This window comes from Hibiscus syriacus, unplaced genomic scaffold (assembly GCF_006381635.1).
Source record: "Hibiscus syriacus cultivar Baekdansim isolate YM2019G1 unplaced genomic scaffold, ASM638163v2 tig00013040_pilon, whole genome shotgun sequence".
NCBI classification, from domain to species: Eukaryota; Viridiplantae; Streptophyta; class Magnoliopsida; order Malvales; family Malvaceae; genus Hibiscus; species Hibiscus syriacus.
In genome coordinates this window covers 2486868-2513138 of record NW_024062296.1, presented here as the reverse complement: position 1 = coordinate 2513138, position 26271 = coordinate 2486868, and the positions used below count along the sequence as shown (strand labels likewise).

At 34.8% G+C, this 26271-nt stretch overlaps 1 pseudogene; it reads left to right on the top strand.

The window, feature by feature from the left end:
- LOC120205780 overlaps nucleotides 1–24668 on the top strand; it is a 46373-nt pseudogene extending 21705 nt beyond the window's left edge.
- Nucleotides 24669–26271: the final 1603 nt, after the last annotated feature.

Genomic DNA, 26271 nt, shown 5'->3' with positions numbered 1-26271 from the left:
CTCTAGTGTTGAGAGCTCATTTTGAAGCTCTAGGAAAGATGATTTTGAAACTTACCTTCTCAATTTCTGACCTAGGGTGCACACCAATAACGTTCTCACCTTTCAAAAGGGGAAGAGAATAAGAGTTAAGAGAAATTGGATTGTGGAGGACAAAGGGTGCAGAAAAAGAGAGTAAAAGGGCTATTTCCCTTTTTGTGTTTCCTTCTCTACCGTGACTTCATCATACCATTAAGGGGATCAAACTTTGAAACATTTCAGGGGTAAATTGTACTCATAGTCCCTCTCCTTTGATACTAAACTCAAAAACACCATTTTTAAGCCTTGTTGGGCTCAAGCCCAAACCAAAACTAACCATAAACTAGCCCAATACTCTTGAATAGTTCCTTAGTCTATTTAAAACTCATTCGGGTTTCACTCGAAACTACTAAACCGAAATTCGGGACGCTACATTTCGCCTTATTAGTTCCCTTCCTTCGAGTTGGTTATGAGGAGTTTTTAACGAGTAATTTTTTTTAAAAAAATAACATTTTTCATGTGGTAGAATATGCATATTTACTCCCCAACTTTAGTTTTGCTCTACTTTAGTCATTTAATTTTTCAATTAAACTCTTTCGACACAATTAATATAAAAAAATATAATTAAATTATAAATTCTAAAAGTAATCAAATAAAAAAACATAGACTAATTTATATATAATACATAAATATTTAATAGATTTTAATTAAACAAATTAACAATTATTGTCTAAACCATGATCAAAATTTTAAATTTAACAAAATAATTAAAGACATAAGAGTTTGAGTTTTTAACGGTTAATATTGATTTGCCTGTCCTACACTAAAATAACAACAATTATAATGATCTTTTATAATCTAAAATATTTACGATTATTACAAACTAATCCACGGTGGCATATCCTGTATTATCTATCATAACTGCACAAATATTACGGGATTAGTATAAAATAATACAAATGCCACGTCATCCTACTCCATCCTTTTACCTTTCTCCATATACGTCCGATATAAAAATATATTTTTTAGTTGTTAAAAGTCCAGGTACTTTAAATTGTAGCTTGGATTGAAGAACACAAGCCAAATCTAAGGATCAATAACACTCACTCTCTTCTCCCTTTCTGGTGGGTTTTCTAAGAATCGCGTGATGGGGGAGATTAATGGAAAAGTTTCAGGCTTTTGTGAACAATCGATGGCTGGTTTTTGTGGATGCAATGTGGATTCAATACTGTGCTGGGATTGGGTATATATTCTGAAGCATATCACCTGTGATCAAGACTTCTTTGAATTATAATCAAAGGCAGCTTTCAAAGTTGGGCGTGGCCAAATATCTTGGAGACAGTGTGGGTTTCCTTGCTGGGAGTTTATCTGAGATTTTGCCTTTATGGGGTACCTTGCTTGTTGGTGCTTTGCAGAACCTTATTGGTTATGGTTGGGTTTGGTTGACTGTTACTGGCAGAGCTCCTGTTTTGCCTTTGTGGGCTGTGAGTATCGATTTTAAAAATATACTTTTTCTACTTTTATATGATTGATGAAATCCGAGGGCTTTTTTGTTGTTGTGTTGATTGATCTTTATTCAGATTCGATTATTTTGATTGCTTGATTAAATTGAATCACCCTGTAAAGTCTTTTTCAGTTCTTTTGTTTCCCTTCTGCTGGAAATGATTTGATTCTCTGTTTCTTCTTCTTCTTGAGCAATTTGGTTCATACAGTAAACTTTTTAGTCTCAATATGAACAGTAACCATTATTTTGTGTCGTATTTGATCATTTTAAGATTTGGGTGATTCATTTTTAAATGATTGGATGAAAATAAAAAAATTTGATAAATATGTGAAAACAAGAAGCATAAGTTTTGAGAAAAGAATGAGTACTATTTGATGTGGTAAACTGAGGTGGTTGTTTGATTGATTCCTATGTCTAACCGAAATCATTTCGCTTAGAACAAAAGGTTTGTATTTTGATAAACTTGTCATAAATACGGCATTTTACTCGGGCTAGATCCTTTACCCTTCTTCTTACGCAGATGTGCATCTTGATATTTGTGGGAAACAACGGCGAAACCTACTTCAATACAGCTGCTCTAGTTTCTTCTGTCCAAAACTTTCCCGAAAGCAAGGGTCCGGTGGTAGGGATACTCAAGGGCTTTGCTGGTTTGAGTGGTGCAATTTTGACTCAGATATACACAATGATCAATTTCCCGGATCAAGCATCTTTAATATTCATGGTTGTAGTTGGGCCAGCAATGGTAGTTGTTGCTCTAATATTCATTGTCAGACCTGTTGGAGGTCACAGACAAGTCCGTCCCTCCGATGGTTTGAGTTTTTCATTTATTTATAGAGCGTGCCTCCTATTGGCTGCATACTTGATGGGAGTCATGCTTCTGAAAGATCTTGTTAGCGTGAGCCACACTTTAGTCATAATTTTTACAGTGATTTTATTCTTTCTTCTTATCATTCCTATTGTTCTTCCTATTATATTGAGTATCTCCGACGAGCCTATTGGTCCAGTGGAAGAAGTTCTTCTACCAAAGCCAGAGCAACAAGAAGCCAGTAAATCTGAACAGGGTGTTCAGGAACAGGAAGTGATGTACAGTGAAGTGAATATGAGAAGCCTCAGGACTCAGGAAGTAGACTTACTTCCAGCATCAGAAAGGCAAAAAAGAATAGCTCAGTTGCAAGCATAACATTTTCAGGTTGCTGCTGAAGGAGAATTAGAGAGGTGGTAAACAACAGGAAATGTTATTGAATTAGTGAACGTGAATTACAATTCAAGGATGGTGTTTATATACAACATACACAGCTCATAACTGCACTATAACAGAATAACAAATCCTAACAGCTCAGCAACTCCCTAACGTCCTCCTAACAGCTATTGTGAGCATGGCATAACAGAAGAACTTGCAGCATGACTTGCTTATGTCCTCATTATGATAACATTTTCCCTACTTATTCTCATCCTCCAAACTAGACTTGATGAACACATATCTTGGATTGAAATTCTTTAAATGCAGTTCCTGCCAATGGCTTAGTGAATCCATCGGCTATTTGATGCATGGCTGGAACGTAGTTAACTGTTAGCTGATTTACAACAACTTTCTCACGCACAAAATGTACATCAAAATCAACATGCTTAGATTTAGCATGGTATACTGGATTTGCGCTCATGGCCACAACACTGGTGTTCTCACACCAGACAATTGTTTTATGGTTTTGATGAATGCCAAGGTCAGATAGAAGCGCTTGAATCCATGTTTTGTCAGCAACTGTGTCTTTTACACTCTTGTATCCGCCTCCATTGTTGATCGGAAGACTGTTATTTGTTTTTTAGCACCAAGTAACGAGAGACTTGCCAAGGAACACCCCATAACAAGTGATGGAACGTCTGTCATCAATGTTGGCGCCCCAATTTGCATCAACAAAGATAGTTATGTCTGATCCATGACCAGTTGGTGAAAACACGAGTCCAAAATTAAGTGTTGATGATAGATAGCGCAGTATTCGTTTTATTGTAACAAAGTGAGTCTCCCTTGGTGCATGCATATGTTGAGCAACCTATCCCACACTGACTGAGATATAAGGTCTTGTGTGGCAAATGTACAAGAGTGAGCCAACTATACTCATGTATTCGCTAGCATTCTGAACTAGTTCACCCTCCTAATGAGAGAGTTTAGGAGACACCACCATTGGTGTAGCACAGCTTGTTGCACTCGCCATTCCAGTTTTTTTCAGTGGTTGCACAACATATTTTCTTTAGCTTAGCATGATCGATTCGTTGAGACGTTTAACCTCAATCCCTAGGAAGAACCTTAGCTCCCCAAGGTCCTTTAATTAAATCGATCCTGCAACATCGAGACAACCTTCTGTATGGCATTAGGATCTTTTCATGTAATTACAATATCGTCTATATATACAAAGACATAGACATAGCTTCCATGTGCATGTAGTACAAATAAGGATGAATCTACTCGAGAGACTACAAATCCGATCTACAATAGGTTGTCCTTAAGCTTCGAATGCCAATTACGAGGTACCTGTCGATGACCATAAAGTGCCTTCTCCAATTTACACATGAGCGGTTGACCTAGTTCATCATTTTGCTCAAATCCAGGGGGTTGATGCATATACACCTCCTCACTTAACTCTCGATTGAGGAAAGCATTATTGATATCAACATGTCTATGTTTCCACCCACTAGAGACTGTTATGGCTAGAATTGTGTTGAATGTTGAAAAACCGACTACAGGACTGAAGGTGTCCTAGAAGTCCTGGCCCAGAATCTGTGAGAACCCTTTGGCTACCAGGCGTGCTTTATACCTGTTTATCGATCCATTAAGGTTGTGCTTAACAAGAAATAGAAATAGCCATTTACACCTCACAACCATCATGTCCTTGGGAAGCTTGACCAAAGTCCACGCACAATTATTGATCAAGGCATTATATTCATCGTGTACTGCTGCAGCCCAGTGAGGGGATTGAAGAGCAGCATAAATTATAGTGGGAACCTCTTCATCTACGTTAGCTGAATATGCCTTAGGTTTGAAAATGCAATAACGACTACGTGCCATCATATGATGAACATGAGTTTGGAGTGTATTATCAACAGATTCAGAGGGCACAAGAATATTACAGGGTTCAGGAATTTTAATAACTGGCTCAGAGGCATCACCTTGCATATCATTACTTGGTATACTTCCAGTATATGTATCCAGAGCTATACCTCTATCAGAAGAAATTTCTTCTGACTCTGCAGCATCAGAGGCATGTTGTAAGGTGTTTTCGGGAATGTGTTGCGATCCACTATTGTCCATTTCGACCTCATTGGGAACCACTGCTCCATCATCTTCTTAATGTACTGTAGTTGTATTAGGTAGATGATATAATTCTTAGGCGCATGAGTTCCTGGCTGTTGTGACAATTCGCAGAGACTGAGTATTCGAACTGGAGTTGGCTGCTGAACTCACGTTATCACAGCTATTTTTCCCTGCAAATGGAAATATAGATTCTTTAAACATAACATGACGAGAAACATATACTCGTCCATCAGTTGCCAAACAATGGAATCCTTTGTGCTGAGGGCTAACTCCAAGGTAAGTGCACACTTGTGACCTGAAGGACAGTTTGTGCTTTTGAAACATCCTCAGGTGAGGAAAGCACTTGCAGCCAAAAACCTTTATTATAGTGTAGTAAGGTTTTTTTTCCAATGAGCTTTTCAAATGGTGAGGCATTTTGTAGGACTTTGGTAAGAAGTCGATTAATTAGATATATTGCATAATTAACTGCATATGACCGATACTTGATTGGTAAGCAGGCTTGAGCTAACAACACTAATGCCAGCTTGATAATGCGACGGTGTTTTCTCTTAACTACACCGTTTTGCTCAGAGGTGTGTGGACAAGTGAGCCTATGAACAATGCCTTCTTGAGCTAGTAAGGGTTAAACACTGCGAAACTCACCACCCCAATATGTTTGAAGTGCTTTGATGGTAATACCAAATTGATTGGCTACAAGTTTCTGAAACAATTGGAATGCTAAGTATGCTTCATCTTTATGTTTCAAGAGATAAATCTATGTATAACGTGTATATGCATCCACAAATGAGATGTAAAACTTAATTTGAAGACACGTGTGGGGGTCCCCATAAGTCTGAATATACAAGTTCAAACGAGGAAGTTACCATTGTATTCGATTCACTAAAAGGTAGTTTGTGGCTTTTGCCCAAATAGAATGCCACACATTCTTTATTTACATGAGAATGAAGTTTAAAGCCTAGTTCAGAAACTATTCTTAATAGAGTTTCAGCTGCTGGATGGCCAAGTCACCTATGCCATAACTCATCCAAAGGGTTTGATTTCAACTTGGCTTTTTCTTGTGCCACACGAACTTCTAGTGGTTTGTTATTCACATCAAATGAATATAGGCCATCATTCTCATCTCCTTCAAGCAATACTCTTCCAGTAGCCTTGTCTCGAACATAGCATCGATTGGCATGAGATTCCATGAAAACGTCGTTATCCCTAGCAAGCTTCGAAACTGAAAGTAGATTCTTTTTTATTTGTGGCACATGCAGCAAATCATTCAAGAAAATTACACATGAGGAAGCATTTACTTGAGCATGGCCAACCAAGGCAACATCAAGAGGCATACCATTCTCAATTAAAAGTTTACATGGACCACGGTACTCAGAGGAGTTCAACACCTTATTAGCATCAGCAGTAACATGATGCGTGGCTCCTGTATCAACCACCCAATGGTCAGATTGCACAACAGCAGCATGTGCTTGAGGCTGATCATTTACACCTGAAGCATTTATTTTTTTGCACAACACTCACAACCTTCATCAATGGATGACACTACGAAGCTTCCAGAGGAAGATGTAGCTTTGTACTCAGATGAATACCGGCCTTGCTGAACAGAAGGAACACAAGAAAAATCTTTATCATATATATGCCAACATCGTTCAACTAGATGGCCAATATTTCCACAAAGTTGGCACTGAACCCTAGACCTGCCACTACCTCTACCACTGGATCGGGAGTTATACGAATAACCAGTCCTTTGATTAGAGCTATTGTGCACCATTATAGTATTTCTTACTTCACCCTGTGCAACATTTGCAGCCATAGGCAACATTTCAAGCTGATCATCGAAACTAAGTAGTGGAGTTTCTGCGTCGATTAGCATAGTGGAGATGCTGTCTAACGACATGGTGTCCCTCATAGACGTGATGATCGCCATAAAAGGCTAGTACTCTCGAGGGAGTCCTTTCAAAATGCTAGTGATTTGTTCAACATGAGGAACAACACTGCCACAAGAGGCTAGAGCATCGCATACCTCCTTTACACGCGTAAAATAAGCTCGCTTGTTATCACCTCCTTTTTTAAAGGATTGGAGTTTGTAGTGAAGGCTCATAACTGCCGTTGTTGAGTGGTTGGCAATAAAATGAAGGACAGTGTTTTAAACAGCTATTGTTGTTTCAACGCTTACAATTGAGGAAGAATATGTGGGCTGATTGTGGACATCAACCATGAGGCTAGAGCGTTGTCTTGAGCCACAAAGTCTTCATATTCGTCATTAAAACGGACCGTGCCATCATCATCAACCACTATCTCTGGCGGAGTTACTGCTGCTCATATAAGTAACCGTTCCAGCCGATGACTTCTGACGGTGAGTAAAATCTGCTGCTTCTAAATAAGGAAGTTCATTTCATCTAGGACAACATTTACCTTCTTATTGGTAAATGATTTTGAACCTATGGTGGACTCCATCAAGACCAGCTCAGGCAGCAGAAGTTAATCTTGAAATCCCAAGATCAATGGCTTTGATACCATATTAGGGAGGTGGTAAATAACAACAAATGTTATTGAATTAATGCACATGAATTACAATTCAATGATGGTATTTATATACAAAATACAAAGCTCATAATTGCACTATAACAGAATAACAAATCCTAACAGCTTAGGAACTCCCTAACGTGCTCCTAACAACTATTGCCAGCATGGGATAGCAGAAGAACTTACAGCAGGACTTGCTTCTTTCCTCATTCTACTAATAAGGAGCAGTAAGGGTGAAGAGAATGAGAGGTCCTCACAGAGGGGATGACTTTAATATGACGCAGGCTTTGATCAAAGTAGACTTTTGTCTTATCTTTTTCTCTCTTCTATTAAGTTAAGGATCAAGTTTAACTGTGATAGATAATATTTGTCAGATGAGCCAGTCTCTGGGGTATGATAATACTCATATATTTGTATCCATGATTTTCATTTAGAACTTTCTTGGATGTGTTGGTGGGGGTTATTTCTCAAAGATTGTAGTGAGGTACATACTCATATCCTTTGCACACTGAAGCTGTTTTTATAATACTTTAATTCAACAATATTTTTTACTCATATTTTTCTTGTTTGTTTTTGATAACATTGTAATACAAAAAAAGAATAAAATTTAGGGACTAAGCTCCAATTTACCCATTTGTAAAAGCGGGGGCTTCAAAAGCCAAAAGCAAAGCAGTGTACAACCCCCATTTTTTTCTTATAAACCAGAAAAGAAGAAATAATATAGGGCTTTTCTTTCTCATTTCATTTCTTTCTTATTTTTCTTTCCTTTTTTCGGGATAGTGTAGATGCATAGGGGTGGCCACCGTTGAGCGGTGGTCGGAGTGTGAGAGAGAGTCCATCTCTCGACCAGGAAGCGTCGACTGTTGGTGGCCGGTGATAAGCTCGTAGGGTCCTTGGGGAGGCTTTGGTTGAGATCAAATGGAGGGAGAAAAGCTTGCTCACTTAGACCTTTGTTGGATTTTACTCGTTCGGTCCGGCGTTAGTCGGAGTTTGGGTGTTCGTCGTGGAGCGACAGAAGCATTATGGTCGGCGTTGAGGCTTGTTTTAAGCCTTTCAACAATGAGTTGAAAAGGAGAGAAGGAGAGGAGGGAAAGTCTCTTAGGGTTTAAGAGCTTTATTTTTTGGTGCTCGTCGGTCGGATGGAGTCGGGATGACCACTGTTGAGCGGTGGCCCATGTGCAAGGACTGTCGCTGGTATTTGGGGGTTGTGCTCCAAGTTTTTCAGTCGCATGAAAAAAACGAGAGAGTGGGCTGGGAGTTCACGTGTTTCCCAGGGGAAACATTCTGGTTTAAGAAAAATGGGCAAATCACGTAAGTCCCCCTGTTTTAGCATTCTTTTATGTTTTGGTCATTTGCTTTAGGTGCTAATTACCCATAGGTCCCTCCACTTCTGCCATGCTTACGCATTATGGTCACTATGCATCTTTTGTGTTGTTTATTGTGACTCTAAGCCCCTGCTTTATTTTATTTTAATTTGGTCACTGATCTATGCATTTTTATTATTTCAAATTAACTGTTAACTTTTATTTAATCGCACATTAACCAATCGCTTTTATTTTCTTACATTTTAACCATTGTTTATTTATTTATTGTTTCTCTTATTACTTGACCTTGCAGTGACCCAATCTGGGATAAGATCCACATTATTATGGTTCAGACTCTACTAACCACTAATATTTTTTATTTTTTATTTATTTTATTTTTATATATTTGTTTGCATTATTCGATTCGACCTTGTGGTGACTCGATTAGGGGTAAGATCCACATTATTATGGTTCAGACTGTGTTAACCACTAAATTTCTTATTTTATTTATTCTATTTTATTTTTTATATATTTGTTTGTATTATTTGATTCGACCTTGTGGTGACTCGATCTGGTATAAGAACCACATTATTATGGTCTGGACTCTTCTAACCACTAACCGCTAACTTTTCTAACTTACTAACATTCTAACTTTTATTTTACTTGTTCATACTAACATACTAACTTCTCATTTTTATTGTTCTTACTAACTTACTAACATTTTACTTTATTGCACAAACTAACCCGCTAACTTTCTAACATTCTAATATTCACAGCCTTGCGGTTACCTGCCCTGGGGGACGATCTGCATTATTTATGGTCCGGGTTAAACAGTTTAAAATATCCCCTAACTTTTAAATTTATGCAATTTATTTCTATTTTTTATTTTATTTATTTTCCAGCACTTTAAATTTCAACATTTTATTGTTTTTGCCCTTTAATTTTGTTGCATTTTATTTTAGTCATTTTTTATTTCTTGCATTTTATTTTCTGTATTTGCATTTAAGCATATTAGCTTACACTTCATTTTATTTTAGTCACTAATCTTGCTTGTGGTATATTTAGATCTAATGCCTATACTTTTCACTATTTACGTTTCAACTTTATTAATTTATCCTCTTACTTAACTGGTATTTTAATCTTGGTTGTTGGTTTAGAAAACTTGCATGTTGGTCCCTCGTTTGTGCTAGTAGGCCACCAATGTTCGACTCATATTTTATATTCGAAATTGAATTTTGTCATCTTTATTTTTCAATAAATTTTTATGCACACTTTTATATTATTCAAACTTTATTTTTTTTATATAAATCATCATTTTTTATTATGTATTTAGAAAAGATAAATTTTTGTTGTAAGGGAGATCTATGAAGACATCTCCCAACTACAAGGGAAAGTGTATTTTCGAAGAATTTTCGCACAAAAGGTTTTTTTGTATTCGATAGTTTTCTTTGTTTTACTCTTTTAACTTATTATTTTTTATTACATTCTATTTTTATTTTGTTTATTTATTTTATTTTTATCGTTGATATAAGGAAAATATAATGTCTTTTTGTGAGGGGAATCTATGAGAAAGTCTCATAACTACAAAGGAAGTGCATTCACGAGGATTGTTCGCACAAAAGGGAATTTTTTTATCTGAACATTTCTAAAATTTAATATAATACTATACTCTTTTAAACTATATCATCCATAAAATTAATGAAACACCTTTTTGTGAGGGAATCCATGAAAAAGTCTCCTAACTATAAAGAAAGTGCATTTTCAAGGATTGTTCGTACAAAATGATGTATTTTATTTTATAAAAATAATTATAATTTTTTGATTAAATAAATAGTCTTATTCTATAAAATATCTTTGGGGCTCTTTTAATTTTTTGTACCCACATCATTTATCATTTGTCGTCAAATTTGTATTTCCTTACTGGCAAAAGCATCATTGCTTTAGTTTTATTCTTCTAAAATTGACATCTTTTAATAAATTCAAATAAATATGAGGATCGTAATTTAAATATATTTTTGAGTTTGTAATTTCCTAACATTTAAACATCATATAATCATTTAGGTACCAAACTTGGGCGTTATGGGGGTGCTCATCCTTCCCCACACTTAATCGACTCCCGAACTCTTAAAAAGGAATTTTTGGTAAAGCACATACCATTTTTTTCGTCTTTTAATGATTTTTCTAAACTCATTAAAATGATGTTTAAGGTTTCCAACCTACCTAACTTAAAGGTTGGTGGCGACTCCAAAATCAAATTGTTTTCAAAATTATATTTCATCGCCTTCCCCGAATTAATTTTTAAAGTCTAACGGATCCCCGAGGGAGACATTATGACAACTTGGCGACTCCACTGGACTTAGAGAGTCAGGCCATAAACGATTATACGTTGTTTTTATTCTTGGGAATTGCAAACTTAAATTGTATTTAATTTATGATCCTTTTGTTTATTTTGAGTTTCAACATATCATGCATTATTCTTTTTTAAACTAATTGATTTTTTATACTAATTGATTTTTTATTTTAGTGGTCTTCAGATTTGAACAGATTTTTGGAACTCGTGAAAGTATTGTCTTTTGTCATGTTTTTAAAGGTTTGTGAGTTTCTCCTCACACACAACACATGCATTTACATAGCATAAGCTCACTTACGAGCTTTGTCCTTTTTAAGTTGAGGTGAAAGCTTAGTCTACGTGATAATTTGTTTCTCCGTATGGATTTTAGCAAGTAACCTTTGGGGTTCATATACCATATGTCTACATGAGATAAATTGTTTCTCTGCATGGACACAAGGGAATGTATCCTCTCTAATTGAACTCGATCTGTACGAGCCTGTAATGGGCCAGGGTTAAGGGTTTGGTAGCCTAAGGAGGCACCAACATGGATAATTTGAGTACTTTTTCTTAGAAACCAATACCGCATATTGTGATCCTTAGTAATCCACCCCAATAAAATTAATGTCGAAACTCGGTTCGTTGTTAGGTACCCGAATAAGTTGACATAAAAGAGAAACGAAACTAAACCTCTTTTCTTTACACGTATTATTTTACTTTCTGAATAAAGCACGTGAACTAGAAAAACATGTGGTTTGGTTTTATTTTCAAACAAAGCATGGGGTACAAAGCATATTTTGGGTAGGATTTAACCTAATAAGGGTAGAAAAGCATGTGATAAGGTGTTGCAATTACCATTCAATAATATTTACGTGATATTTGAATTTTTTATACTACACATTTTCTATGTTTGATTGTTTATTATTTGGTATTGCATGATCATCATAAATAAAAGAAATTTTCTGATTAACCAAGTAATCATCAAAGTAGATGAACAATCATTAAGATGGAAAAGAGTATTCATAACAAGGAAGAACCAAATATGGTTGTCTGAGTTTGGTCTGAAGAAGCAAAAAAAGTAAAAAGAGACGGTTTGCTGGGGTATTATGTATCATAGATTTCCACAGATGTTAATGTCAATTTCAAGAAAAATGATATATAAGAGCTTATAGGGATTTAGGAGAGTTGAAGAGTAGCTACCAAGTAGAAATTCCACAAGAAATATGGTGACATAGTCTTCCTCATTTATGTAAAGATAGATGAACATTGGCTTAAATACCTCGTCTGATTCTGAAATCCTGCTTACAACTGATTCATATTCAATAGACAATATTTGATGCTAAAAATAGAAGAGTATACATCTGAAAGTCAAATCCTTCAAAATCAAACTTGTGAAGATTAATGGTAGATGTGAAAATTTGATAGTAAACAACATCCAACAAAAAAAAAGAAAGCGAGTGTTTCCCGTGGCATTGTCTCAATAAGGTGATACTCGAGCACATAAATGAAGATAACATATTAGACACCTTTACTCTAGCTATATATGGTATGGTGATATTCCCAAAGACTTTGTTCCACCTGGATGTTGCTATTGCAGATTTCTTTGACAGATTAGAGAGAGACATAAATCATGCACCGGTTATCTTGGTAGAGACCTTCCGATCCTTAAATAATTATCGTAGATTAGAGGGAGGTCGATTCATAGGCTACACTTAACTACTCACCGACTGGATTTGTAGTCATTTCTAGAAAGAAGAGAAAGTTTCTTATCACCATTTCTCCACCATGTACTCACCCTTGAAATAATTTATTAGCAAGGATTGGCCATAGGGATTGCTAAGGAGAAGATGGATATCAACCTTCAATAATTTACAGGACCGAGATATCGCTTGGTGTGTTCTTAGGCTAGGATATACCAGTATTTTATTCAGATGTGGAGATCTCGACTATGTCCCGTTGTTGGGATTATGGGGAGGTGTCAACTATGCCCCGTTAATGGTCCTCAGACAGTATAGAACACGTGACTTTGTTCCAATTACGAGTGGCTTGAGTAAATTTGAAATCATATATTATGAAGATCATTACAAGAATAAAGAATGTGATTTATCTTTTTCCTATAAAATAACCTTTTGAACAAGAGCTAGCCAATAGAGCTGGGGTCATTCTACTTCGCACTAGTTTATCATCTGAGTATGGAGAGAAAGTTGAAGGGATCATGACTGAGATCATAGAGCTAAATAAAAGGGTCAAACTGCATTTGTATATTGATCTCTCTTGTAATGATGAAAACTATTTTAGATGAATGAGACTCTTTCTAAGAATGGTTACTTTTGGAAATCGATACCTTTTGCATTTACATTATGCAATTCATTTATTTAAACATTTTTGCATGCATCATTAATGAAAACATGGGGATTAATTCATGGAGAATTCAATGGAAGTGGCCTTAATCACGTGACGTAATGGAAGCAAGTCTCGAAAAATTGAAGGAAGAATTGTAAGAGAATTTACAAAGAATGCAACAAGATAGGGAAATTGGCTGGGCTCAATCAGGAAAAAGGAAAAAACCATGCCTTTTTCATACATGGAAACCTCTATACGTATGATGATACATGCCCCACAACTAACTATTTCTCTTGAGAAGCATCCCAAAGGCCAAAAGAGTCACTATATCCTGAGGGCTACGATGTTGATGCCATATGTAGCTATCACATAGGAAGTTCAGGGTATTCCACTAAGAACTGTAAGGCAATGAGGTGCAAGGTCCATAATTTGATTGATTCAGGGGCATGAACATTCGAAGAATGATGGGCATTCTGATGTTGATCAAGAAGTCATTGCTTCTGCCACTTGTATTAAGATTTTTGTTTTGTTTGAACTCATTTTTGTTTTATCTTTAATATTTGTTTAAATATTTTAATATTTTAATGATTTAATTTATGCTACCTTCTAAGGTTAAATAGTTGAACAAGTTTTAATCTTGTAGTTCTTTAAATACCATTTGAACTAAAAGCTCCCTTGAGAATTAAGGTTATAGCCTTTGAGCAAGTGACAAGATTGAACCTTTGTAAAATAAGAACCCTTAATCGTACTCCATAAAATATATTAGAATACATACCCTTCTCTTGTAGGAAGCAAGATAGCCTTCTCTTTGATTGAAGAGATAATTAAGGGTTTGTCATTCAGGTATGTAAGGGTGTGAACAAAATGGGCATCTTACACATCAGATTGCAAAGCTAATTAGTTTTTACTTCTGTTGATGACGTTCAATTATGATCATGATCTTCACAGATGGAATAGTCATGTAGGTGAATCTAGTTTGGGTCAGTTGTTTGGAAATTGAACTCTAACGATGAGATTTTCTGACTTTCAACAACATCTGGACTATAACAGGTTCTTCTTGGAAAGCTTAGGAAATTGGATCTCTATACCCATAATATAATTATATATGTATACAATAAAGATGAGTTGTTCTGCTAAAGCAATTGGTTATAGAGGAAACTCAAAAGCCCTGGCTTTATGAATAGATTACATTCAAACCATGACATTGATCAGGTACTTAGCAATTCGGTGTTTTCTCCACTGTGATTCTCAAGTCAAAGACTTTGTGACGACATGAATCTTTTTGCTAGCCAATAAAGGTAATGACATTGATCAGGTACTTAGCAATTTGGTGTTTTCTCCACTGTGATTCTCAAGTCAAAGACTTTGTGACGACATGAATCTTTTTGCTAGCCAATAAAGGTAATGACATTGATCAGGTACTTAGCAATTCGGTGTTTTCTCCACTGTGATTCTCAAGTCAAAGACTTTGTGACGACATGAATCTTTTTGCTAGCCAAATAAAGGTAATTTTAAAACATATATGTACAATAAAGTTGAATTTAGCTAGCCAAACAACGACAAATTAAATCAAATTTACTAAATAAGTAGTTTCGAAGAAGATGGATTAACGGAGTTGAGGAACGCCTGCTATAATTAATTTCACACGAGCACTCAGGAATTTCATTTTTAGATTGATATTTCTGCACTGCCTTGGCTAGATGAGTCAACGAAGCTTGAACAAATGGAAGATTTCAGAGAACTGAAATATAAGTGTTATAAAAGGTGTAGCATTTGATTTTTCTAGTTGCGACATTTTGTTTGCACCCACTTAAATGTCAAGAAAAAAAAAATGAGGAGCATGTATAACGTTTCAAATAGTAGGGATAAGAAGAAAGACTTAATGGCTGAAACCTTAGAAAATAGGAAGACATCCTTAAACCAATCACTAATTCTGACCCTTGTCAAAGAGTTATAAGTTTGAAGGATTAAGATAGTAATTAATTCTTTGATATCTAATGAACTCTTGTTTTATGATTTATTTCAATTTTGAAATCTAGAAAGGGGCAATATTTTTTCATAATTTTTTGTTAAACATTTTTCAAAATTCTTTTAATTGATATTTTTCAAAATTTGAAAATAAAATGAGAAGAAAAAAATATTTTCAAACAAGGCAATCTCTTTGGAGTAGATCTTGGTAGTTGACATGTGGATCTCAAACACAAAGCTCATACTTAGAATTAGTGCTGGAGAAAGAAATGATAAATATTGGGGCATTTTTGAAGGCTCATATCATCCACTAATAGAAAATCATTGAATTGAGCATAAATTTATTTTCAATAAGACAAAAAGTCACGAAGACTAAAAATGGTGAAGTAGAGACAGAGGAGCTCGCTGTATATGATTGGTTTGTCCATCATCACAACATACAGTTGCACTATTCTGGTGATTTCCCATGTATTAATGTTGGTAAGCGAAAACATCCCACTTATATTCCCATTGATCTTTACTCTTTGGTGTCCTTGAAAGACTATACAAAAGCTCTGAAACACCATGCAAAGAGCTTCCCTAGTTAACAAATCTAGGCAGAAGCCACAAGAAATGATGAATAAGTTGTCAAATGTTTTACGAACCAGTAACTATGGAATCAAACCAGTGATTCAATTTTATAGGGTTTCTGAATTTAAATTTCACTCAAGTGGAAGGTTGTTGTTCTTCTTGTGCCAACGTTTAAAAGTGATGAAGTTTTCTTACCGCGAAATGAGCAATGAAATCTTAATAGCAAGAAAGTAGGGGAGCCAACTAAAATTAAACAATGAGTTGTCATTAGCTTCTCAATGTGATATGATACATAGAGTCTCATGCGAGATTCAATTCGAATGAACCCTCAATTCAGAGGAGTCAAGAGCCCAATAAGAGCAAACACTACTATCTTGTCAAAAGAAATTGATGAAATGATCAGGGAAACCAAATCTGAACTTCCTGAAGCTCCACAGTTCCTCCTTAATGAATATTGCCAAGTTCGGCATAATGATAGAGTGTATGGCTCCAACTAGGGTCAATGATCAATATCTTATGAATTGTCTTTAAAAAATCAAGGAAAAGCTTGGAGGATTGAATTCGATGTTAGTAATTGAGCCAACACCTTTAATTCCAATTGTTCTAAGGTTCCAACTATCATCCTTGGTATATATGTGTCTCATAGTTCTCTGGGACAGTATGATATTCCATCAATTGTTGTGGGGGTAACTCCAAGCAGTGGTGTTTGATTTTCGTTACAGGGCAGTTGTGCATACACAATCTCCAAAGATTGAAATGATATGATGATGGTATCATGTTATTGGATTTCTATACAAGTCTAGATAAAGGAATCCAATTTTTATCAGGGGAAAACATTTGTTGGGTAAGAAGAATTCAACACAAGTCAAGAAGTGCAAGAGTGCGCGATGGAGAAAATAAAAATTGAAGATAACCAAATCAGGGATAGAAGAAGACTGTCCATGCAACCATTCCCATCACAGATCAAGAAAGCATGCATCAACATACATACATGTTACATGAAATTTGCATCATATATTCATCATTGCATTGCCAAAAAAAAAGATGTTCACTTCACATAAATTATGCTTTTATAATTGTTTTTGAGAAACCAATTTCATATTTCTCAAGACCGTCTATCTAAAAACATCAATCTAGTCTTTTGTAGGACTATTTTCCCTGAAATCATTACTTCATTCTTAAAAGACAATTTTCTCCTTTCATGAGGACATCATCTAATTTTCCTCCCTCGATATCATTTTCCCCTCTCATGAGGACGAATTCAAAAGGTCATTTTTATCAAAATAAAAATCAAATCAAATACATGAAATAAACTTCATCTTGACATTCATAAAAACATTCATGACAGTCATTCATAAATGCATCATTTTTATATTGATCTTTCAGGAAATAAAAGTTTGGTGATGACTAGACGTCCTCGACATGAATGAACAATGTCATCCACTGATTTGACATCATGAAGTGAACGATCAAATCTTTCAAAGGCAACTAGATCTCCTCAACATGCAGGAGCAAATTGACTGTCACCTTAGAGATTGTTTTTCCCGAAACAAAGTTTCGTCTTGTTTGAGACTATTTTATTAAAACAAAGTTAATCTCACTTGAGATTGTTTCCTATAAAAACAAATTTTTTCTCGCTTGAGACAATTTCTCTTCAAACACAAATCTTTGAGAATGTTTCTCTCGAAACAAATTTTGCCTCACTTGAGAAAGTTTTCCCTAAATTTTGAAATTGTTTCACTTAAAACAAAATTGATCTCGGTTGAGATAGTTTTCCTAAAAATTAATTTCGTCTCGCTTGAGACAATTTTCCCTCAAAACAAAAAATTGGAAATTGTTTCACTTAAAACAAAATTGATATCATTTGAGATTGTTTTTCTTAAAAACAAATTTCGTCTCGCTTGAAACATTTTTCCCTTGAAACGTAAATTTTTTAAATGTTTCACTCGAAACAAAATTTTATATCACCTTAGATAGATCTTCTTGAAACAAATTTCCTTCCACTCATTTATTTCCTTCAAATATTTGATAGGAATTCAATATTAGCAAAGACCTCGGTTCACAATTCCATGTCAAAGAGGAAGATTCCATTTCAAGTCAGTCATTGGAAATTATGACTAGCTCACCTCAACACGAATGAGTAATATCATTTCCAAAGAAAAATTATCTCCTAAAACGGCTAGACTTCCTCAGCACGAAGGAACATTTTCGTCCACAGACCAGATCTCCTGAACGCGAAGGAGAAGTGTCATCCTCAGACAACTAGACTTCCTCAACGGGAAGGAACCATGTTGTCTCCAAATTATCTCCAGATTGACTCGATCTCCTCAACACGAAGGTGCAGTGTCATCCTCAGACAATCAGACTTCATCAACATGAAGAAACCGTGTTATCTTAAAATTATCTCTAGATTAACCCGACTTCCTCAACGAGAAGGAACAACGTCATCTTCAACAAACAATTTTTTGAAAGCGACCAGATCTATTCAACACAGATGAACAGAGTCATCTTCAATACCAAATTATATCTAGATTGACCCGATCTCCTCAACGCGAAGGAGCAGTGTCTTCCTCAGACAATCAGACTTCCTGAATGTGAATGAACAGTGTTGTCTCCAAATTATCTTCATATTGACCCGACTTCCTCAAAGAGAATGAACAATATCATCTTCAACAAACAATTTATCTTAAAATGACCAGATCTCTTCAACACGGATGAGTAGAGTAGTCTTCAATACCAAATTATCTCTAGATTGACTCGATCTCCTCAACGCGAATGAGTAATGTCAACCTTAGACAATTAGATTTCCTCAACGTGAAGGAACCGTGTTGTCTCCAAATTATCTCCAGATTGACCCAACTTCCCCAACGAGAATGAACAACGTCATTTTCAACAAATAATTTATCTGAAAGCAACCATATCTCTTCAACACGGATGAGCAGAGTCGTATTCAACACCAAATTATCTCAAGATTGACTTGATCTCCTCAACGCGAAGGAGTAATGTCATCCTTAGACAATTAGATTTCCTCAACGCAAAGGAACCGTGTTGTCTCCAAATTATCTCCAGATTGACCCAACTTCCCCAACGAGAATGAACAACATCATCTTCAACAAATAATTTATTTGAAAGTAACCATATCTCTTCAACACGGATGATCAAAGTCATATTCAACACCAAATTATCTCCAGATTGACGTGATCTCCTCAAAGCGAAGGAGCAGTGTTATACTCAAACAATCAAACTTCCTCAAGTCGAATGAACTGTGCTGTCTCCATATTGACTTGACTTCCTCAACGAGAATGAACATCGTTATCTTCAACAAATAATTTATCTAAAAGTTACCAGATCTCTTCAACACGGATGAGCATAGTCATCTTCAACACCAAATTATCTCTAGAATGACCCGATTTCCTCAATAAGAAGGAACAATGTCATCTTCAACAAACAATTTATCTAAAAGCGGACGGATCTCTTCAACATGGATGAGAAGTGTTTTCTTTAACACCAAGTTATATCCAGATTAACCAGAAGTCCTTAACATGAAAGAACAGTGTCATCCTCAGACAATCAGACTTTCTCAATGTGAAGGAACCGTGTTTTATCCAAATTATATTTAGATTGACTCGACTTCCCCAACGATAATGAAAAACGTCATCTTCAATAAACAATTGATCTGAAAGCGACCAAATTTCTTCAACACGGATGAGAAGAGTCATCTTCAACACCTAATATCTCCATATTGACCCGATCTCCTCAACGCGAAGGAGCAGTGTCATCCTCAGACAATCATACTTCCTCAAGGTGAATGAATCGTGTTGTCTCCAAATTATCTCCAGATTGACCTGACTTTCTTAATGAGAATGAACATCGTCATTTTCAACAAACAATTTATCTGAAAGTGACCATATCTCTTCAACATGGATGAGCAGAGTTGTCTTCAACACTAAATTATCTCCAGATTGACCTGATTTTCTCAACTAGAGGAACAATGTCATATTCAACAAACAATTTATCTGAAAACTGACAAAAATCTTCAACGTGGATGAGCAGTGTGTCTTCAACACCAAGTTATATCCAGATTGACTCAACCTAAATGAAGAGTGTCATCTCTGAATCCTCTATTTTTAGACAAAGAATTGAAGCTCCAGATACGGGGCGAACATCATAGCTAGACAAAATTAGGCCATTATTTGTCTTTGCTTCATTGTTTACATAACAAAGGAGCAAAGAGGGGCAGTTGTAATACCCTAATTTTATCCTAAAATTAAAAAGGAACAAAATCCAAGAACTAAGCTATAATTTACACATTTGTAATAGTGGGGTCTTTAAAATACAAAAATAAAGCAGTGTATAACCCTTTTTTTCTTATAAACCAGAAAATAAAGAAGAAAACAGGGTTTTTCCTTCTCCTTTCTTTTCTTTCTTTTTCGGGATAATATAGATGCATAGGGGTGGCCACCGTTGAGCGGTGGCCGAAGTGTGAGAGAGAGCCCATCTCTTGGCCAGGAAGATTGGTGGAAAAGCTTGGTCACTAAGACTTTTGTTGGATTTTCCTCGTTTGGTTTAGGTGTCAATCAGAGTTCGGGTGTTTGTCGTGGAGCGGCAGAAGATTAGTGGTTGGCATTGTACCTCGTTTTAAGCCTCTCGACCGTGAGTTGAGTAGGAGAGAAGGGAGAGTCTCTTAGGGGTTAAGAGCTTCATTTTTGGGTCCTCGTCAGTTAGATGAAGTCGGGATGGCCACCGTTTAGCGGTGGCCGATGTTAAATGACCGATGTCGACATGTGGGAGCTGTTCTCCAAGGCTTTCGGTTGCATAAAAAAAATGAGAGAGTGAGCTAGGAGTTCACGTGTTTCTTGGGGGGAAACATTATGGGTTAAGAAAAATGGGCAAATCACGCAAGTCCCCCTGTTTTAGCTTTTTTTATGTTTTGGTCATTTACTTTAGGGGCTATTTACCCGCAGGTCCCTCCACTTTTGCCATGCTTTCACATTGTGGTCACCATGCATCTTTTGTGTTGTTTATTGCGATTATGATACCCTACTTTGTTTTATTTTAATTTGGTCACTGATCTATTCATTTTTATTATTTCAAATCAACTGCTTACTTTTATTTTATCGCACATTAACCACTGACTTTTATTTTTTCAACATTCAAACCATTATTTATTTATTTATTTGTTGTTTCGCTTATTACTCGACCTTGAGGTAACACGATCGAGGCTAAGATCCACATTATTATGGTTCGAACTCTGCTAACCACTAAATTTTTTTATTTTATTTATTTTATTTTATTTTTATAAATTTATTTACATTATTCGATTCGACCTTGTGGTGACCCAATCCGGGATAAGATCCACATTATTATGGTTCGAACTCTGCTAACCACTAATTTTTTTATTTTATTTATTTTATTTATTTTATTTTATTTTTTATATATTTGTTTGCATTATTCGATTCGACCTTGTGGTGACTTATCTGGGGTAATATCCTCATTATTATGGTCCGAACTCTACTAACCACTAACTTTTCTAACTTACTAACATTCTAACTTTTATTTTATTTGTTCATACTAACATATTAACTTTTTATTTTTATTGTTATTACCAACTTACTAACATTTTACTTTATTGCACAAACTAACCCACTAACTTTCTAACATTCTAATATTCAACGGCCTTGTGGTGACTTGCCCTGAGGGACGATCCACATTATTTATGGACCGACTTAAACAGTTATAAATAGCCCCTAACTTTTAAATTTATGCAATTTATTTATTTTATTTTATTTTCCAGCACTTTAAATTTCAGTATTTTATTTTTTCTGCCCTTTAATTTTGCTGCATTTTATTTCAGTCCTTTTTTTTATTTCCAGCATTTTATTTTTTGTATTTGCATTTAAGTATTTTAACTTGCACTTCATTTTATTTTAGTCACTAATCTTGCTTGTGGTATATTTAGATCTAATGCCTATATTTTTCACTATTTACATTTAAACATTATTTATTTATCCTCTTACTTGACTGGTATTTTAATCTTGGTTGTTGGTTTAGAAAGTTTACATGTTGGTCCCTCGTTTATGCTAGCAGGCCACCAATGTTCGACTCGTATTTTAGATTAGAAATCAATTTTTTTATCTTTATTTGTCCTAAATTTTATGCACAATTATATATTATTCAAACTCTTTTTTGTTATATAAATCATCATTTTTTATTATGTATTTAGAAAAGATAATTTTTTGTTGTGAGGGAGATATATGAAGACATCTCCCAACCACAAAGGAAAATGACTTTTCAAAGATTTTTTACACAAAATGTTTTTTGTATTTGATAGTCTTCTTTGTTTTACTTTTTTATATTATTATTTTTATTTCGTTCTATTTTTATTTTTTTTTTATTTTTTTTTATCGTTGATAAAAGGAAAATATAATGTTTTTTTGAAAGGGGAATCTAGGGGAAAGTCTCCTAACTACAAAGGAAGTGCATTCCCGAGGATTGTTCGCACGAAAGGGCATTCTTTTATTTGAACATTTCTAAAATTTAATATAATACTATACTCTTTTAAACTATATCTTCCATAAAATTAAAGAAACATGTTTTGTGAGAGGAACCCATGAAAAAACCTCCTAACTATAAAGGAAGTGCATTTTCAAGGATTGTTCGTACAAAATGATGTATTTTCTCTTATAAAAATTATTATAATTTTTTGACTAAATAAATATCCTTGTTCTATAAAATATCTTTTGGGCACTTTAATTTTTTGTACCCACAATATTTATCATTTATCGTCAAATTTTATTTCATTATTGGCAAAAGCATAATTGTTTTAGTTTTTTTTTAAATTGACATCTTTTAATAAATTCAAATAAATAGAAGGATCGTAATTTAAATATATTTTTGAGTTTGTAATTTTCCAACATTTAAACATCAAATAATCATTTATGTACAAAACTTGGGCTTTGTGGGGGTGCTCATCCTTCCCCACACGTAATCGACTACGAAACACTTAAAAGGGATTTTTTTTGTAAAACGCATACCATTTTTTCTATCTTTTAATGATTTTTCTGGACTCATTAAAATGATGTTTAAGGTTTCTAGCCTACCTAATATAAAGGCTGGTGGTGACTCCAAAATCAAATTGTTTTCAAAATTGTGTTTCATCGCCTTCCCCGAATTAATTTTTAAAGTCTAATAGATCCCTGAGGGAGACGTTATGAATATCAATATATAGGGATCATGCTTATCCAAGGTCTATAGCCATCGCTGTTGCTCAGTTTGTTATGGCTGTTGGCCATGTCTTCTCTGCTATGGGATAGCCTAGAGCAATGTACATTGGTACTTTGTTGATAGGGCTTGGCTACGGTGCCCATTGAGCAATTATTCCAGCTGCAGCCTCTGAGTTATTTGGTCAAGACGTTTCTCTGCCCGGCGACAGAGAGTGCAAATAGTACACCTCAAAGAGTGTAACTAGTCTCGAAAAAGTGAGTGTTTATCCTTCTTGAATTAGATGAAACACCAAGTTGTAGAGTCGCCACCAATCTTTTAATTTGGTGAGATTGTCACCAAAATGTCATATTATTCTAATAAAATTCTCAAGAATAATATTAAAATAATACAACTCGAGTCTGCTTACCAGAAAAATGAGTTCGGGAGTCGGTTACGTATGGGGAAGGATTAGTACCCCATAACGCCCAAAATTAGTACCGGTATTTATTAGTTAGTGTCTTTGCAATAAATTATAAATTTGCTCTTTAAATTTAAATTTACAAATAGCTTAATATAGATAAATACTAAATATTTCACATAAATTTTATTAATCCTATTATAAAATTATATTATAATTACATAGATTAAATTATGTAAAATAATAATCCTAAAGTATAAATACTAATAGTGATTACTCGTATAATAATTAATAATTAATGATTAAAACATAAAATAATAAAAATTGATTATCATAAATCGAAATAATACTAATATTATGTACTAATTATGTAATTTACTCTAAATTATTATATAAATTAAAATATAAATTACTAAGAATGTTAAGGACTAAACATATAATTTTCCATAAAACATATATATATATATATATATAATACATAAACCAAATTGAAGCATGCAAAACCTGATTTCGGTGATCAATTTGCAAAGCTTACAGAATACAGGGGACCACGTGTGGTATTTGAGCATTACTTAGTTAAGGAATGAAAGATTGAAAGAGTTGAGTCTAGCAGAAGACCTCCTATAAAGAAAAGAGAAGAACATATCAATAATGTCAACGCTTTCAACACCAACAAAGGTGTTATGATCTCCAAACCAACTACATATGTACCGTCAAGTACTTCTATACAAAATTCAAGGAAACCACTGAGAGAAATAGAGAGGGAACATTTCGATCCTATTCCCTTGACTTATAAAGAGCTCTACCAACAGCTCTTTGACACACATATGATGTCACCTTATCCAATGGAACCTTTAAAGCTCCTATACCCCAAGTGGTATAATGAAAGTGCAGATTGTGAATATCATGGTGGTGTTCCAGGGCTTGCTATCGAGAACTGCCTCTTCTTCAAAAGAATTGTGCAACGGATGCGTAACAAGAACTGGATTAATTTTAATAATTTAGAATCACCTAACGTTGCACAGAACCCTCTGCCAAACCACCAAGAAAGTGAAGTTAATGCAATCATCGAGGAGAGGGGAAAAAAGGTTAAAACAATAATTTCCAAAGTAAAGTCTCCTCTAGCCTGGGTATGGAGGCAGGTGGTAAAGGCGAGATTTCTTGCACTACATCGTAGCATATAAGATTGTAAAGGTGGTAATCATTATTGTTATCACAATGAGGATGGACATGATGTAGAAGAATTTGTCAAATTTTGAGCCTTGATCCAGCTAATGATGGACAGAAAATAGCTGGAATTTTATCATGAAAGCAAGGAACTCCCAAAGCGGATGTTTGTACCACTAAAAATACATCTGAAAAGTGTATGTCGCAATCGAGGAACGTGGTATCTTGGGATGAGACAAAAAGAGATAATCACTATTACCACAGAGTTGTGTTACCTATGAAATGATGTCTTGTTTAAATTTATCTTTTATATGATTAAACTTTTTTTAAATGACATTTCTTTGAGTAATAGAGAATTGTTTGAAATTCAATGAATATCAAGTATAATGAAATGCACATTTTGAGAATGAGGTTATATACTTTTGACATATGCCGAGATCAAGTTTATTTAAAAAAAAGATCCATATCTTTTACCCGAAATGGAAAAATGTTTTCTCACACGTACAAGTACGGAAGTAGACAAGATGGAGCATATCCGATGCATGACATTGCAAGACCATTTAGTTTGCATGTTTTTTTAAGGACGTTCCGTGATAATATACAATTGTCACAAATGGAATGGTCAAATAAACAAATTTGGCTTAGATCAGTTGCTTAGGAATTTAGCTCTAAAGATGAAATTTTCTGATTCCCACTGACACTCAGACTATAACATATTCTTCCTGACAAACTTAGGAAATCTTAAAATCGAATAATTAATGTGATATTAATGAACGACAATTTTAAAAATGTTGCGGGCACTCTGTTGAAACTAGTAGGCTGTTAATCTTCGGAGGTAGTGTTTGAAGCAGCTATAGTGGTAATTTTCGAGCTTTATGAAGTGAGTTTCATTTGAGTTTGTCAAGTCGAAGACTTTCTGAAACTTGAATCCTTTAACTAAGGGTATTCTGCTAAAGTAATGGGCAATGTTAAGTTCCCTAACTTTATGAATACAAGTACTCAGATCATGACACTAGTCTCTTTGTATCAAGATGAATCTCCTAGCAAAATCTAAAGCGAGGACATCAAGTTTAACAAAGTATAATTTAAAGAAACACGATAAGTCCTGAAATAACTGTGGATTTGAAACTAAATTTTGATGCAAGGTGGACTAAGGGAGTTAGGAAACATCTGTTATAGTTGACTACACAAAACCACTAAGGGGTTTTGTTTTTATATCGATATTTTGGCGCTATCTCTACTTAAGGAGTCTGTGAAACTTGAACAAATGGAAGATTCTTGAGAATTAAATAGAAATGCTCTCTAAATGTCCTCACAATGGAATGCATCAGTTGCGCTATTTTGTTTACATCCTATTTGAAAATCATGAAAATCAAAACCAAATCACATTGGCTTCTCATATCACCCATGGATATTGACACTTGTCAAAGGGCTATAACCTTTGAAAACAACTTATTTGATTTATTTATTTGATATTCAATGAATTGATACTTTGCTTCAATTGCTCTGACTTCATTTTTAAACCAAACCTTTTTAAAATAAGAGATATATCTCAGATAAGACATAGTTTCTAAAAAATCGGTTGAATGACTAGAAACGATGTGGGACATCTCCAGGTTT